The sequence below is a fragment of the Ambystoma mexicanum genome, chromosome 14 (genome assembly GCF_040938575.1).
Source record: "Ambystoma mexicanum isolate Mex_15411 chromosome 14, UKY_AmexF1_1, whole genome shotgun sequence".
Classification (NCBI taxonomy): Eukaryota; Metazoa; Chordata; class Amphibia; order Caudata; family Ambystomatidae; genus Ambystoma; species Ambystoma mexicanum.
Genome location: NC_090940.1, coordinates 319,065,259 through 319,081,139, shown reverse-complemented (window position 1 = coordinate 319,081,139; position 15,881 = coordinate 319,065,259).

The following is a 15,881-nucleotide window of genomic DNA, read 5'->3' as shown; positions in this document are numbered from 1 at the left end:
ATCTTCCAGAATTTGGAAAATAAGGCTCAACCTGAATGCCTAGGCCCTTTACAGCTTGGTTCCCAGTTTTCTATGCCATTGGTAGTTTAGAAGAGACAGTGAGCCCAAGGCATGGATCAGTGCCACCAAAGTGTACACGTTGCTTTGTCACCTGTGGAAGAAATTATAGACACTTTCTATTTTTCTGTGCTTTCTCGTCTTCTATGCTCAATGGATAGAGGCAACAAACTGGTGCAGTATGAGAGAGATGTCAGACATACCCTAAAAGACTCTTTGACAAAAATATCTATTGTGGAATGGTGCATTCTTGCATCTAATTCACTATCTAAGCTACCCACTCTTGCCGAGTTGCCTGAATGTCAGTGTAAAGATTTTGTCAAAAGTGGGTGCCCTCAACCTCAAGTGTGGGTCCATAGGGTTACAGCCATGGGTGAGGGAAACTCTTTACCCAAGGGAACACAGACTGAAGAATTGTCTATAAAACCTTTCAATGTTATTTCTATGACCACCCAAGTGGACGAGAGGGATTTTGATCAGAAATTAAGTGAGTCCATTAACAAATCCCTAATTTGAACGAGAGGGATTTTGATCAGAAATTAAGTGAGTCCATTAACAAATCCCTAATTTATTCAGAGGTTGGTGACCGGATGCAAGAAGAATTGGTCTTGGACCAGGAAGTTAATAAGGCCTCATTAAACATTAAAGTTGTTGAGGATAAGCCTACTGCTTTGCAGAAAAAAGCAAAAAATCAGACGCCAGTTGTCTGTAAAAGAAAAGGCAAAGTGACAGAGGAAGCGACTGCTACAGGAAGCAATAATACTGCATCTACTATTCCGCCTGCTGTTGAGAAGTTAAAAGAGGAGAAAAAAACACTGATGACAATAAAGAAGTCCACGAAAAAGAGACTACAAGCCAAAGTAAATTCAAGATCGGTGGAAAAAGGGGTGATCTAAAAATGTCTAAAGCCTTTAAAAACTGTGAATGAATCCCTGGATCTGAGTATTCTCACGATCCACTCGGTTTCAGAAAATGGGGAGGGAAGTATAAATAAATACCATGGTGATGGGCTTTTCACTGATTTGGAAGGAGGAAGCCTTCAATATTACATCTAAAGGCATAAAAACATTCCTAAACCCACAGCACGCAAATTTGTTCCTCAAAAACATGTCGGAGACTGAGAAGTCTGATAACCCTGTGGTTCGAGTTAAAAGTACATTGGTATCCATAGGTGCTGGTAGGTCAGAGAGAAGTAATAATCATCCGAGGGGTGAGCTATGACATAAGGCCGTACCAAAAACAAAAGCTGTGGAGAACGTTTTTCACGTATTTCTATCACTAGAAGAACATAGGAGATTGGTGCATGAGAAAGACAGGTATAAGGGGGAGACACATGCAGCCTCTGAAATGACTAATGGGAAAGGAAAAAAACGAATTTGCGGCACAATACGTTATACTTTCTAGAAGTGGAAAGGACATTTAAAGTGCAAGAAGTTCTTCCGCTCAATAGATCTTACGTATTGGCTCTATTAGAAGAAATTCAAACATTGAACCTAGTAAAATCTGGTTACTTGGCTCAGGTTCAATTTACATGCTCACGGAAAATAGATATAGTGAGGCTGGGATTTAAATCAGAACTAATCAGAAAGTTGGCACTGGCTTTATAGAATTGGGATATGAGCTGTACAGTTGGGATGAGGGAGTGTGCAGTGATGAGAGTAATCATTTGAAGGAGTGTGCACAACAACTACTGATGGTTAAAATTAATAGGGAAGATCAAATCCCCAGTAGGATGCAAACTCGTTAGGTCCTAAAAGAATTGTTACGTATGACTGGTCATCGATCCTGAATACTTTGCATATGAAGAGTGGTGTGGGTGATGGTAGATTCTCAGGTAACAACTTTAAAATCTCATCATGGAATAGAAAGGGCTATACCCCCATCTTTCCTCTCCCTATTCTCTCTGGGGATCTTCAGAATTCATTGTGTTACAGGAAACATGGATCTTATATCAACCAATATTAGAAGAGTATACCGTCTGCTATGAACTGGCACATAAGGGGCTGACAGGGAAGCCCTATGGAGGGCTATAATGTGCTGTTCGTAATGACTGTAATTTGCTAATGGAAAAACTCCCAGTGGAAGAGAAACATATTCGGACGGTTAACTTAATAAGGCAGGGGACGGGCGAAGCAACATCACATGTTTTTTTGATATTGAATGTCTATTTTAACTCCACTTCTGATGATAAAATGAAATTCTTAGCTAGATTAGACTCCATGCTGGAGACATACCTTACAGAAGATAGCAGCTGTATACTCCTAGGTGATTTGAATAGTTAATGTTTACATGAGAAGTACTACCTGGGACAGTATGCAAATGTAGGGAAAGCCGGGAAAGAGGGCGTATATGGAAAGATGTTTTGGGGACCTGGGATCTTACTTCAGCCAACGGTAATGTTCCCCCTAAACTAACAATGAGGGTACAGGTCAGGGGTTCGACCCTAGATTACATTTTTTTATCAAAAGACCTTTTTTTAATTTTTTTATCAAACTGAATCCCTAGTGATTGTAGATATGGGGGTAACGATCACTGTTGTTTGACCCTTGTGGTTCAATGGAGAATTGAATATGTTTTGACCTTTAATAACCTGTGTGTTGAAATAACTGATAGTAATAACCAAGTTCTTTGGAGACCAACATGTGCAGGCAGGTTTAATACCATAATGACAGAGTGCTTATTGGCAAGAAACAGAGAAATACTAACTGCATTGAGATTTTTCCCATTTATTCAAGATACCCTGATGGGTTTGATTCCCTGTAACTGGCTTGCTGGATGTGGGAGAAAGAATAGACATCAACATTTTTTTGATCTCACCAGCCATAACGAAAAGAGAAATTATCGCTGCTAGATTAGGGCTATTAGGAAAATGGGGACTACAGGTTTCCGCTTTAAAAAAAAAGTAAAATGTGAATACACCAACGAGTAAAAGCAAAGCAAAACCTGAAGTATCACCATGATGCAGAGTGATTGTTGGCCTATATGAACGCTAAAAATGAGGCCTCTTTCTGGGTCTGAATAAAAGAGAAGAGATTACAGAGGTCATTGCAGGTTAATCCTATTGCAGCTAATATCTGGGTTGAATTCTTCTCAAGACTTTATGGGGATGTTCCCTCACAGTTGGTTGCATAGAGAGGTCTCGAGAGCGACCGTAATTGATTGGGACAGCTTCAATATTACTTTGGAGGAAGTTAATACAGCTATCATGAGATCCAAGAATTGTACTGCTCCAGGCCTGAATGGTCTGTCGAACATTACTATAAAGGTTGATCCTGATCTGTGGTCTTGCGCACTCCTTGAGGTATTTAATAAAGTGAAAAATCTGAGGATAATTACCCTGCCTGAAAAGAGGCTAATCTGATACTTATTTATAAGAGAGGTGACAGATGTGATCCAATTAATTACTGGCCCATATCTTTATTGGACAGGTCATTTAAGATTGTTTCCTCTCTGGTGCTGAATTAGTTCTGTAGTGAAACAATAATACCAATGTGAAGTGATATTCACCAGTCTGGCTTCAAAAAGGGTGTGAATGTCTCATTGAATTGTTTTACCGTCTTGCTCCTGACGAGACAGCTGAAGGAAGAAGGGAGACAGATATTCACAGCCTTTTTGGATATAAAAAAGGCATTCGACTATGCCATTTGGGGACTCTTGTGGTCCAAATTAACATTGCAAGGCTGCCCACCTACTGTACTTGATATGCTGATGGCATTACATGAAGAAGTAAGACTTAGAGTGAGGTTGGATGCCACGGGGAATTCATTGGGTTGGATAAAGAGTGAGAGGGACCTGCGAAATGGGTGAGTTGTGGCACCTTCCCTCTTTAATGCTTATATAGCAGACCTGGGTGGCTCCTTGATATAGGCGAACATTAATCCGCCGAGACTTGGAAACTTGGCTATACCGTACCTATTGTATGCAGCTGACATGTTTTTACTGGATTATACTCAAGTAGGTCTTCAGAGAGCTTTACAAGCAGTGAATTCTTATTTTAAGAAGCTGTGTTTGGAGATTAATGAGGCCAACTCCAAAATGATTGTCCTAAATAAATTAAGAAAAAAGGAGACTTATACATTTCAGTGGTGGATTAACAACATAAACTGGAGCATTTCCAATCTTTTAAATATCTGGGAGTCTCTATTTGTAGTACTATCAAACTCTATGAACAATGCTCAGTAACTAAAACAACATTAATTCTGTCATTACTACAGCTAAAACCACTAGACACAAAATTTGGACGGTTCTCCTTCCTCCCACTCTTAACATTTTACAAGCAAAAGATTATTCCTCAGGCCATGCACAGCGCCAAATCAGGTATTAATAAGGAACAGTGGTCTCTTTTCGAGGGTAAGTTTTGGCGTAAAGTATTATCCTTGCTTCAAGGTACCCCATTACCAGCTTCAAGGCACATATTAGGTCTTACCTCGATCCAGACGATGGTATAATGGAGAACTCTACGATTATATAGAAGCTATCTGTTGCCCCTGATTAGATCTCTGTTTGTAAAGCTACAAGGTGTACTATCTTCAGGTAGTTGTAAAGCTTTGCAATCATGGACAGAACATTGTATTAAAATGATGGTGCAGGGTGGCATAACTAAGGAAATGCTGGTGTGTAGAGCAAACAGAGCCAAGAAGCACCTTGTTGAAGAAGACTGGTCAGATAATAGGCATTGGTTAACTACTTATAGAGTCTTTGATCATTACATCTATGACATAAGATCTGTGGGATCCATGAATGTAATACTGCAAAAATATCCGTCTTTGAAACTAAGGCAAGCTTGGCTGTACTTAAAACAGAACTGTTAATAACACTGGAATGAAAGGGGTGTGTGAAAACATGCCCCGAAGAGAGCGGTTGTGCCATCTTTGTTTCACTGAAGTTGAATCTTTACACCACCTGGTAGCAGTTTGCCCCAAGCTTTCTAGTTTACGGGTCAAACCGCTGGCTAAATATTGACCAAGTAAAACGCTTGTATTGCCTGATAAATTTGGCACACTCTACTTGGAGATCCCCAATATCCTTGATGATTGCTGCTATGAGATTTTTATATGAGATATTTCCCGATCATCTACGCTGCTATAGTAAAATGATTTGAGAATGGACAATGATTTTCTATTTTATTTTTAATGATTGGGAAATATATATTGGATTTTTCTTTCTTTTTAATAACAACTAAATGTAGAATGATTATTAGATAGGGCTGATGTAATTTATGAGGGTAAACTGCTGGTGAACACTGTTTTGATGTATGCTAATTTTTATGTGTTCTTTTTTTTCTTCTTGTCTCTTTTCCTTTTTCCGGAAAATATGCCCTTTTTATCCTCTAATTTTTAGGCTTGTTTTCTGATAATAACGATGAATAATCTTGCTGCTATTTCTTTAATCCTTGATCTTTGTATGCTGTTTGTGTACATCTGTTCTTTGTGTATTGCTTGGCTTTGCGTTTTTGTGTGAAAAGTTTGATTTTAAACTATAACACACAATTAAAAACTAAAATAAAAGGAAGGTTACAACAAGAACGCATCAATGAGGTCCTTTTTTATAGGTCAAAGAGTATTGGTCCTAGTACTATCTTCTGAAAATAAAGTGCTTTTTAGATGGCACAGAACCTACGAAACTTTAGAACAAATGGGACCTTATAATTATAAAGTTTCTCAACCAGACAGGAACATAAAAACTCATATATACTGTGAAGGCATCATGCAGTAAGACACAGACAACAGATTCAACTTTCTAAGAAATGCTTTATTTAATTATCAGGATGGAGTAAGGCCTAACATGTCCTCTTCAAAGGTGGGATTTCCCTACCTAAATAAAACAAAGGATAGTCAATGTCAATAAGTTCCAATGGGCCTCATTACGACCCTGGCGGAAATGGAAAAATGATGGCGGAAATGCAATACCGCCATCGAACACCGCTCGTTGCGATTATGACCCGTCACCGTAAAGTACGATGCCATTAGCGACACCGCAGTGAACGGCAACGCTAACTGCACCAAGTACGCGCACGCGCGCCTTGCAAAACCGGAATCACCGCCATGGCGCAACGGTACGCGAATTCTGACCCTAGCGGACATGTACTGAACGCCATCAAGCACGTCGTAAAGTACCATTCCGCCATGGCGAGAAATACGGCATCGTGAACCAACCGTAAATGGCCCACTGAGTGCCTGTACTCCACTCCCTGGCCACATTGCACAACTCCTGGCAGGCGCAATGTACTCACACTATGCAACCAGTGAAATCTACAATTCACCCATGCATGCCAACGTAGAAATGCATGCAGGGGCTCAAAGCGCCCCGTGAGTGGGCATCCATGTACGGCATGTCACCATAGCCGTACTGATGCAGCACAGGCATGTGAAGGTACAATACATCAAAATGAAAATCAAGAACACATGACACAAAACAACAGTAGTCCCCCATCGCTTGCCACCAGCGCAAGGCAACATCCAAAACAGCATCCTGAGGGGGATTGCACCAGCCCTGTACTCTTGCCAGTAAACAAACCAACCATCAGCAGAAGCATGTACCACACAAGTTGGCAGAGTGACTGAGCAGCCAGGCTCATCCCAAGAGGGGCCGATGGGAGCTGCAGGGCACAGATGGCATGAATACAGAAGCTATTCCAATGGACATGACCCCAGTCCCCCTCCAACAAACGCACGCAAACACAGGCACCTGTGACCAGCCACATTCTGAACATCCCATCATTCCACCAATCGACCTGGCTGACAGGCACCAGTCGGCCAAAAGCCAATCCCCCGCCCCTGAACAGCACATCATGTAAACAGTCACAATGGCAGCCCCTATCCGTGACCATACTGTGCTACGTAGGCAAACGCGGCCAGTACTGTACCACACAACTCAACTCAGAAGGCGGAACACAATGCAGATCATCTCGCAATACATACCGCCACAAATCGAAAATCGCCACATCACCTGCAAAGAATAACGCAACACGACAAATATCGGAATACAATTTAAATGCACATCCAAATGACAAAGGCCCCACAGCAATTTGCAAAATAACACCAAAACATCCATCATCACCGAGGGCTGCATCTGCAATAATTGACCAGCTTCCACTTGTGTGACGCCCTGTACCATCATGGCACACAGGGCCTACATCAACGTTCCAAAAGGCAACATGGAAGCGGCAAGAACCGCAGGTCCGTCCCATGAGGCAGGCACTAGTCGAGCTGAAAGGCCGAAATGTTGCACCTAGCCACCAGTACAGCGTAAGGGCATGTGGCCCATTGGCGATCGTCCCATAAGATCGAAATGGTGCTCCACTGATTCACCCGAAGCTGCAGGTGTCGAGAGTAAAACCCATCTGGAGGAGTGGCGTAGAGATGGCATCTGCAATAGGGCAGGAGATACCTGTCACCCAAATGAAACACAAATTAACCGATTGCATTACGGGACTCATGATGCATTACAATCTTCATTCAACACACCAAATCCACACCCATATGCATGCTAGCCCACTCCAAAGGAATATACACACCCCTAAATCAGTATCGATTCATAACGAAATCAATCGAGGTAAATACACCATTGGCAACGTCGGTTACTGTGCATGCGTCCGTCAAGATAGAACCCATGACATGGGATTAGTAACGTGCCTAGACACAAGTGTATGAAGGCGCGTCGAGACAGGGAGGATCCGACAAGGGCAGATAGACGTAAGTCCCACTATGGCAGCCTTGCATCACATAGCGCAGGGGAAGGGGAGTGATTAAAAAAACCCATGTACATGGCAGACCCTAAACGGAATCATCTGTCCATGCATCCATTCATCATTCCCTCATCCCGCAATGAAAACGCATGAATATTCACTCACATAATATGTGAAACTTCCATCGCGTCTGTGCGTAATGCAGTCTGCAAAAACCACTGTGCTCCTGGCCGGATCTGTAGTGTTGTGAAGCAAGATGGATTTGGGAACGTCCTGCCTTATCGTCCACTACGCTATTGCGCATCCCATTCAATTCATATCATTCATTGCTTGCTCGTTATGGGCCATGTCCCAAGGACATTCTACAATAGAACGTTACATTTCCAGCCAGACCTGTGGGCGTATCCTCGCCGCTACTTCAAAACCAAAAATGCTGGCCTTCGAATTCCTCACTTGCAACATTACGTCGAAAAGGCTTCTGTGAACGCTTGCATTCACAATTACATCAATGTAGTGCGGCTGTGTGTCATAATGCTAACTGGCTGCAATCACAAATGGGACGCCACGCCCGTCGGTGAAGTACGTTACTGTGCTGCATGAGGGTCGGCCATCGATCGAGCCCTACATACCACTGACTCTTCACAGGTATGTAAGCGGCTGCAATCATAGCATGTGTAACAATGGGAGCATAGCATGAAAATCAGTCAAAGTACATCACACTGCCATCGGGATTTGATACATGATTCCAATCCCAAGATGCCATGCGGCCAAATGCAGCCTTACGTGCGGGACGTGCTCGGCCAGAAGGGATTGCATCTGCCACAGATTCATTCAATCAGCACAGGTGGAGGCCATACAGGCCGACAGCACATATATAGCAGACCCAAACCCCTCCCACAACCACTCCCACTCCAAAATGCTACCGGCAGGACTAGCGATGTTGGGCCTGGGGGACCAGATAGCACTGCAAGTGCTACAACTACAAGAAGACGACGAACAACAACAGGTACAACAACCGGGCGCACAGGGGAGACGGAGGAGAAGGAGGAGGAGGAGGGCAAGGCAGGGTCAGCAAGGCCCACAAGCACTGCCACTACCACCACGCAGGCGGCCCGCAATCCCACGCCTCCGAGCTGATCCGTTCAACCTCACTGCTGAGCAGATCCACACCCTCTACCGTTTGGACCGGGACACCATAATCGCCATTGTGGACATGACACATGCTGACCTCGTGAGCATGATAGATAGCCCAACCGCCATCCCACCCCTACTGAAGGTGGTGTCTGTACTCCACTTCCTGGCCACAGGCACCTACCAGCACACAGTGGGACAGTTGCATGGCATTTCACAGCCACTGTTCTCACGGACACTCTTCCAAGTGCACGATGCCCTCCTGAAGCACGCCGACGACCACATCACACTACCACGCACGTACCAGGAGATTACCAACGCAAAAGTGGGATTCCATGCACTTGGCGGCATCCCGGGTTGCATTGGTGCCATCGACTGCACCCATGTTGAATTGGTTGTCCCACATGCCATGGAGGTCCAGTACCGCAACCGGAAACAATTTCATTCAATCAATGTGCAAATGGTGTGTGACTCCAACAAGATCTTTACGCATTGTTGTGCCAGATTTCCAGGATCTACCCATGATTCTATGGTCCTGAGGAACACAAGAATACCACGCTACATGGAGCGACACGCAGGGCACAGATCCTGGCTACTCGGTGAGTCTCATTCCATGCATGACATCGTGGCCCATTTGATGCGTCAATGACCTTGCAGGAGGGGGGGGGGGCTACTTAGCACTATCATTCCACTGACACCCTTTATTCGTCTCATACAGGTGATGCCGGGTATCCACTGAAGAGATGGCTCCTTACACCAATCCGGAACCCACAGAACGAGCATGAGGAGGACTACAACCATGCCCACTCACGTACCCGTGTGGTCATTGAACAGGCATTCGGCCTACTGAAGGCTCGTTTCCGCAGCCTCAGCAGGTCTGGCGGGGCACTCATGTACAGCCATGAGAAGGTTTCTAAGATGGTCATGGCATGTGTCATGCTGCACAACATGTGCATACGTAGGAATGTGCCCATGCCCCCTGACGCTGTACTGCATGCACCTGAAGATGATGATGATGATGAGGGTGGGGATGTGGAGGCACCTCAAGGAGTCCATGAGGCACAGGATGCACGTGCAATCCGACAGAGCATCATAGATGCATGCTTCTAGCAACCACGCATGGTGCCTATTACACGGAAAGGGGACCTGTGGCACTGTGTGTGTGTAGTACAGGCACATTGTGGACTGTACGCCTATGAAGGCCTCGTACGCAAATATCAATGTCCACACATGTCATTGGATGATAATGAGGTGCTGTATTGTTAATGTGATTTGATTTATACACCCTATGGACCCGCCACCCAGTGAAGCCCAACACACCCCCTCCACCCTACTACCTCCCCCCCCAACACCAGTGTCCAAATATGCATGCTGTCCGTGGGTAGACGCTATTGCAAGCCCCCTCTACGGGTATCAGGGGCACCCCTGCCCGTGGAGCGCAGGTTCCTGCCAGATCTGCGTTGGGGGCTGCCCTGGACGGAACTTGCCACGGATGATGTCTCTGCCTGCTCGCGTCCATGCATGTCTCTGAGGGTTTGTGAGAGCTCCGAGAGCACACGGCGCACAGCAGCAAGTTCAGCACAAACGTCTTTGGACGTCGCATGCAGTTCCCCCCTCAGGCTCTCGGTGCTTTTCTCCATTTGTGCTCTCAGGCTCTCGGTGCTTCTCTCCATTTCTCCCCTGAGGCTCTCACTACTTTTCTCTATTTGTGCCCTGAGTGTCTCGGTGGATGTTTCCATGGCTGCCCTGGAACCCCCGCATTCATTTGCATGGTCCTTGAGTAGCGTGGACACTTCCTGCTGTTGCTCGATCAGCAGGTCGAGGGACTGTTGCCTCTGCTGGGCCATGGACATTTGCGGTGGTGTGACAGGGGGGCTGCTCAACACATGTTGCCTTGGCACAGGACTTGTGGGGGTTGGCCAGTCGTCGTCTTCAGGGTGCCCCTGCGTGGTTTCGTCATGGTGTAGGGGATGGAACATGCAGGGGGATTGGGAAAGGTCATGGATGGTACCTACGTCGCCAGCACTGTTTTCCGTGTCGGAGCATGCTGGCATGACAGCTGTGTCACCTATGGTGCTGCTACCACCAGAGGCAGTGCCATCAGATACGTTCTTTGGGGGGACCTGTGGTGCTGGGGTTGTGGACTTGCTGGCTGCTGGGGTGCCTGTTGCAGTCCCCTCCAGTGTGCTGCCACTTGATTCCTGCTGCTGCCGTGTCTTGATCCTTGCACCTGAGGTGGAGGCTCTTGGGACGTTGGTCCTGGCCCTCTTTGCAGGCGTGCTGGTAGGGGTGTCCTGCAGCTCGTCGTTGGTATCGGACCCTGTGGTGGAGTAGAGAGGGGCGAGCGTTAGTTATGGGTCTGTCGGATTTGGAATGGCAACGTATCAAATGCATTGGGGTGGTACATGAGGCTGATTTGGGACTGGGCCTTGGAGGTGGTCTCATTTTCGTGTGGATTGAGGATGCATTCATTTGGCTGCCTGCAGTTAGGGGGTGCATGCTGCACATGTAGGGGTTGTTTATGGCATCTTGATTGATTTGTTTATTCATTCTGACTTTTAGAGGGCGCTGTCAGGGCAAAGTATGTATTGCACTATGGGGTCACATGGTACTGCACATGTTCGTGTTTTGTGGATTTCGCATTGTTTCTCTTGGCCAACCTACCTGATTCTCCGGATGTCGGCACTCCTTTCTCCATCCCTCTGACTCCCTCTATGCTCTCCATTCCTATGGTGGAGGCGCAGATATCCTCCCAGGGGGTCAACTTGATGGGCGACTCTGAACCCCCCCCGGTAGCTGTGGCGATGTTCCTGTTCGCAGAAAGTATGCTGCGTACGCGGATCCGCAGGTCGTCCCACCGCTTGTGACATTGCTGTGGCGTGCGGGGTGTTGTCCCCACCGCACTTACGCGCTGTGCCACCAGGGCCCATATGGCCTTCTTGTTGGCAAGGGCCGTCCTGGTCATTTGACTGGAGAAGACGACGGCGGCATTTTCCTGGAGGGTCTCGGTGAGCACGGTCAGTTCCTCTCGGGAGAAGTGTAACTGCCGCTTGCGATCACACGCTTTCTTGGCTACCTTTCCCATATTTATTTTTTTAACTGGGGTTGCTAACGGGTTGGGATGTGTGTCAGGGTCGGATTTTTAATGGTTGTGTTGGGATTCGGATTTTATAGTTGTGCGGCGTGCTGTTTCCCGTTCCGGCCACATGCTTTTACTTCCGTTTCCGTATATTTACGGTGCCCGTAATTTGCGGTGCCCGCTCGTTACGGTGACCGCTCATTACGGTGACCGCTAAGATGGGTGGCGGTATTGCACCTGGTGCAGCGTACGGCGGCGGTAAGGGCCGTTTTGGGGTCATTTCCGCCATCGCAGCCTTTCGGATTCCGCCATGGCGTAATGCTCGTGCCCGATGGGTCGTAATTAGCCGCACTTTGCTCCTTCGTGCAATGGCGGAAACGCTATTTACGCTGTTGCGGTCCGGTCAGTCACTTTCCGCCAGGGTCGTAATGAGGCCCAATGAAAGGTCTGTCTGTTTCCAAAACCTATACTTGCCCTCACAACTAAATCTATACAATGGGCCTCATTATGACATACTGACCCAGTAATTGCCCATTTGTGGGCGCCGGAAAAAAGATGCTCCCCATAGGGCCGAATGGGAATGGGGAAGTCGGATGCACCGGCATGCTGTGCTCGCGGGTGCCTTTCTGCCCGCCAGGTCCGACGTGGCAGGCAGAAAGGCACCTGCGAGCACAACTCGTGGTTTGCCGGTCCGGGAACTACGGTACCAGCATGCTTACCGGTACCATATTTACCAGACCGGCAAACTTATAATGAGGCCCAATGTGTAGGGATGTCAGCAACAAAATAAATATTGTTCAAAAGTAAATCTCTGAGCTTCTTCCAGCTCTTTGTCTTTCTCTCAGCTTCCCCTTCCCCAAGTTCAACATAGTTCCACAAAGACCTTGGGGTTCCCTTCTCCATGAGTTCCACACAGGTCAACAGATTTTCAAAGGCCTCAGGGTTTCCCTTCCCCAAGAGTTCAACACAGTTCAACAGTTCCTCAAAGGCCTTGGGGTTTCCCTTCCCCAAGGGTTCAACACAGTCTTTGGGGATCCTTCTCCAAGACACTGACTCTTTCAGCTTGCAAAACCCAAAAGTCAGTTAAAATCCTCTGGCTCTCAAAATAGTACCAGTTACATTACATTACATTACAGTATTTGTATCGCACACTGTGGACCCTGAGGCATTAAGGCGCAGACATTTGGAACAAATACATATTACATAGAACAGTTTATTTTATCTCACGATGAGTGAGGAATCTAGAACGGGCATACTGAATAGTAAAACTACTTGACTTATTCAAACAAGTGCGTTTTTAAGTCTTTCTTAAAGGCAGCTAAAGAATGTTGGCATCCTAGTTTGGTCGGTTGCTGATTCCACAGTTTAGGGGCGGCCAAATCGAAGGCTCCCTTATCTGCTTTTGATGTTCTACTCCTGGGGACTAGCAGCAGGCTCTGTCCACAGGATCTCAATGCTCTACCATTGACTTTGTCGATGATGTAATCCTGCAAATATGACGGCATTAGGCTTTGTCTACATTTAAAAGTTATAGCTAGGATCCTAAACTTAACACGTGCTTCTATAGGAAGCCAATCGAACAACCTCCTAGCTTCTGTAATGTGATCTCTTCGGGTCAGGGCCATCACAGCTCTTACAGCCCTGTTTTGTATAGTTTGAAGCTTATGAACATCGCACTTACTGATGCCCACCAGTAAACTACCACAATAGTCCATCTTGGCCCTGATGATAGCTCTGGTGATTGTAATAGCACTAGCCTGTGTGATCAGTGGCCTGACATGTTAAAGCAGTTTCACGTAGTATGAGGATGCTGACACTACACTGATCACATGAGGACTCATGGAAAGTGACTGATCAAGAATGACCCCCAAAATCTTGAGTTTAGGGACAGGGGTGATATGTTCAACCCCTAGTCTAAAGCAACCAAATTTACTGTCCAATTTGGTGAGGGCGGCTGGACTGCCCACAATCATGAGTTCAGTTTTGCTCTTGTTTAGTGCCAAGTTATTGTTGAGCATCCACTTCTCAATTAGGTCAAATACTCTTTTTAGCTCTAGTTCATCCTGTGAGTGACAACCTGATAGTGGGATGACACATTGAGTGTCGTCCGCATAGTTCGAGAAAATTATCCCCTCTGCCTCTAAGTCGGAGAAGAAGGGAGCAATAAAAATATTGTATGAGCACAGAGACATGCTAGCTCCCTCTGGGACCCCAAAAAGGACTGGGAGGAGGGAGGCCTCTCCTAGCTCCGAACAGACTCTACTGTGTCTACTCTCAAGAAAAGATGCAATCCATGAAACCGCATGTGGTGAGAAATTAACCACCTCCGACAGTCTAGACATCAATATTGCGTGGTCGATCAAATCAAACGCCGCTGATTGGTCGAGAGGAATTAGCAGGGATAAAGACTGTTTATCTAGGCGATCCAACAGCTTTGACTTTAGCTCAACGAGAGACGTCTCTGTGTCAAAGTTACGCCTGAAGCCTGATTGGTGCGCATTCAAAATACGGTACAGATTTAGACGTTCTGCAATCTGACTGTATGCCACCTTATCTAACATTTTTAGTAAAAACAGGGTGTTAGATATCAGGCGGTAATTCAAAGGGTTATCCGTGGCCAGCCCTGCTTTTTTCAGTATGGGCATGACCATAGATTGTTTCAGATTCACTGGAACATTGCCTTCGGACAACGATGCATTAACATAGCAGCAGATATCCTTTATAAGAGGAGGGGGCAGGTGTGTATTATTAAGGAAGAGCAAGAATCCCCTTTGCACTGAGTAGGTTTTTAATTTTTCAATAACATTTTGTAAAGCCTCCTCTGTGATTGGATGAAAGTCGAATTGAGCAACCTTTTACTTGCACCCTGGTGGCTTCTGCAGCACACTAATGGCCGTTAGAGGTAACTCCTTCTTACGTTCAACTCCTTGTTCATTCCCGGGGGTGCTCAGTCTAGGCGCAGTTGTCGGACCACACGGCAGACCCATAACAGGTCACGCAACCGATAGCCCTGCTTTCATAGGCTCTTTTCAAGTAGGGATTACTCGATCTAGGGGCAGTTGTTGGACCACACTGTCCACCCATTACAGGTCATGCAACCGATAACCATGTGCACTTTGCTGTACTTCTGTATTCTTCAGGTTCTGGCCAACACAGGTTTTTCTGTCTTTACCTGTGGTCATGTGGATTCTTGTATCTTGGAGCAATACTTATTTCACATTCTTCTTGGCAGTTTTGTTGGCTTTTTTGGCTTTGCCACAACTTTGCCACAACTGGTATCTCATACAATTCACTCTGGCATTTTAGCATTCTCACCACCTTGCTTTCACTTCATTCATAAATGCTCTTAATGGTTAGGCACTTACTTTGCTTTGTTACCTTATTCAAAACATATTCAATATATTCTTTAGTTAGTTTGCTATTCACTAGTGCTATTTACATATTCATATTTCAATTAGTTCGGTATTCAATAGGGATTGTGGCACCTTTCAAAAGTACTTATTATACTTAGTAGCGTGTTCATTATAAACAGTCATCTCATTTGATTTTCTGTAGCATGTTAAATAAGATTCAGTTTGTTCAGCATTCAGATACGTCAGTTTCCCAGCCCCAAAGCGCCCCGGTATGAGTGTTCCCTTTTCTGCACTTACTGCTAAGCGTTCGTTCCTCCGGGCTTCTGGGTTCACTCTTCTTTACTCTGCCTTTCCACGGGATCCCCAGTGAGCACTGCTCGTTGTCCTAAGCAGTTTGCAGCCCCACTCTTCCACGGCGGGAGCTGTTGAGAGCCACTCTCGCTCTCTTAATGGGCAGCAGCATCTTGGAGGTTTCAGTGCCCCACAGCTTCTGTTGGGGGCACTCGGGGGGGATTGCAGGAGTCTGGAGCATCTCACAGCCAGTCTTGGCCTCGCCGTCTCACTCACACTTCTG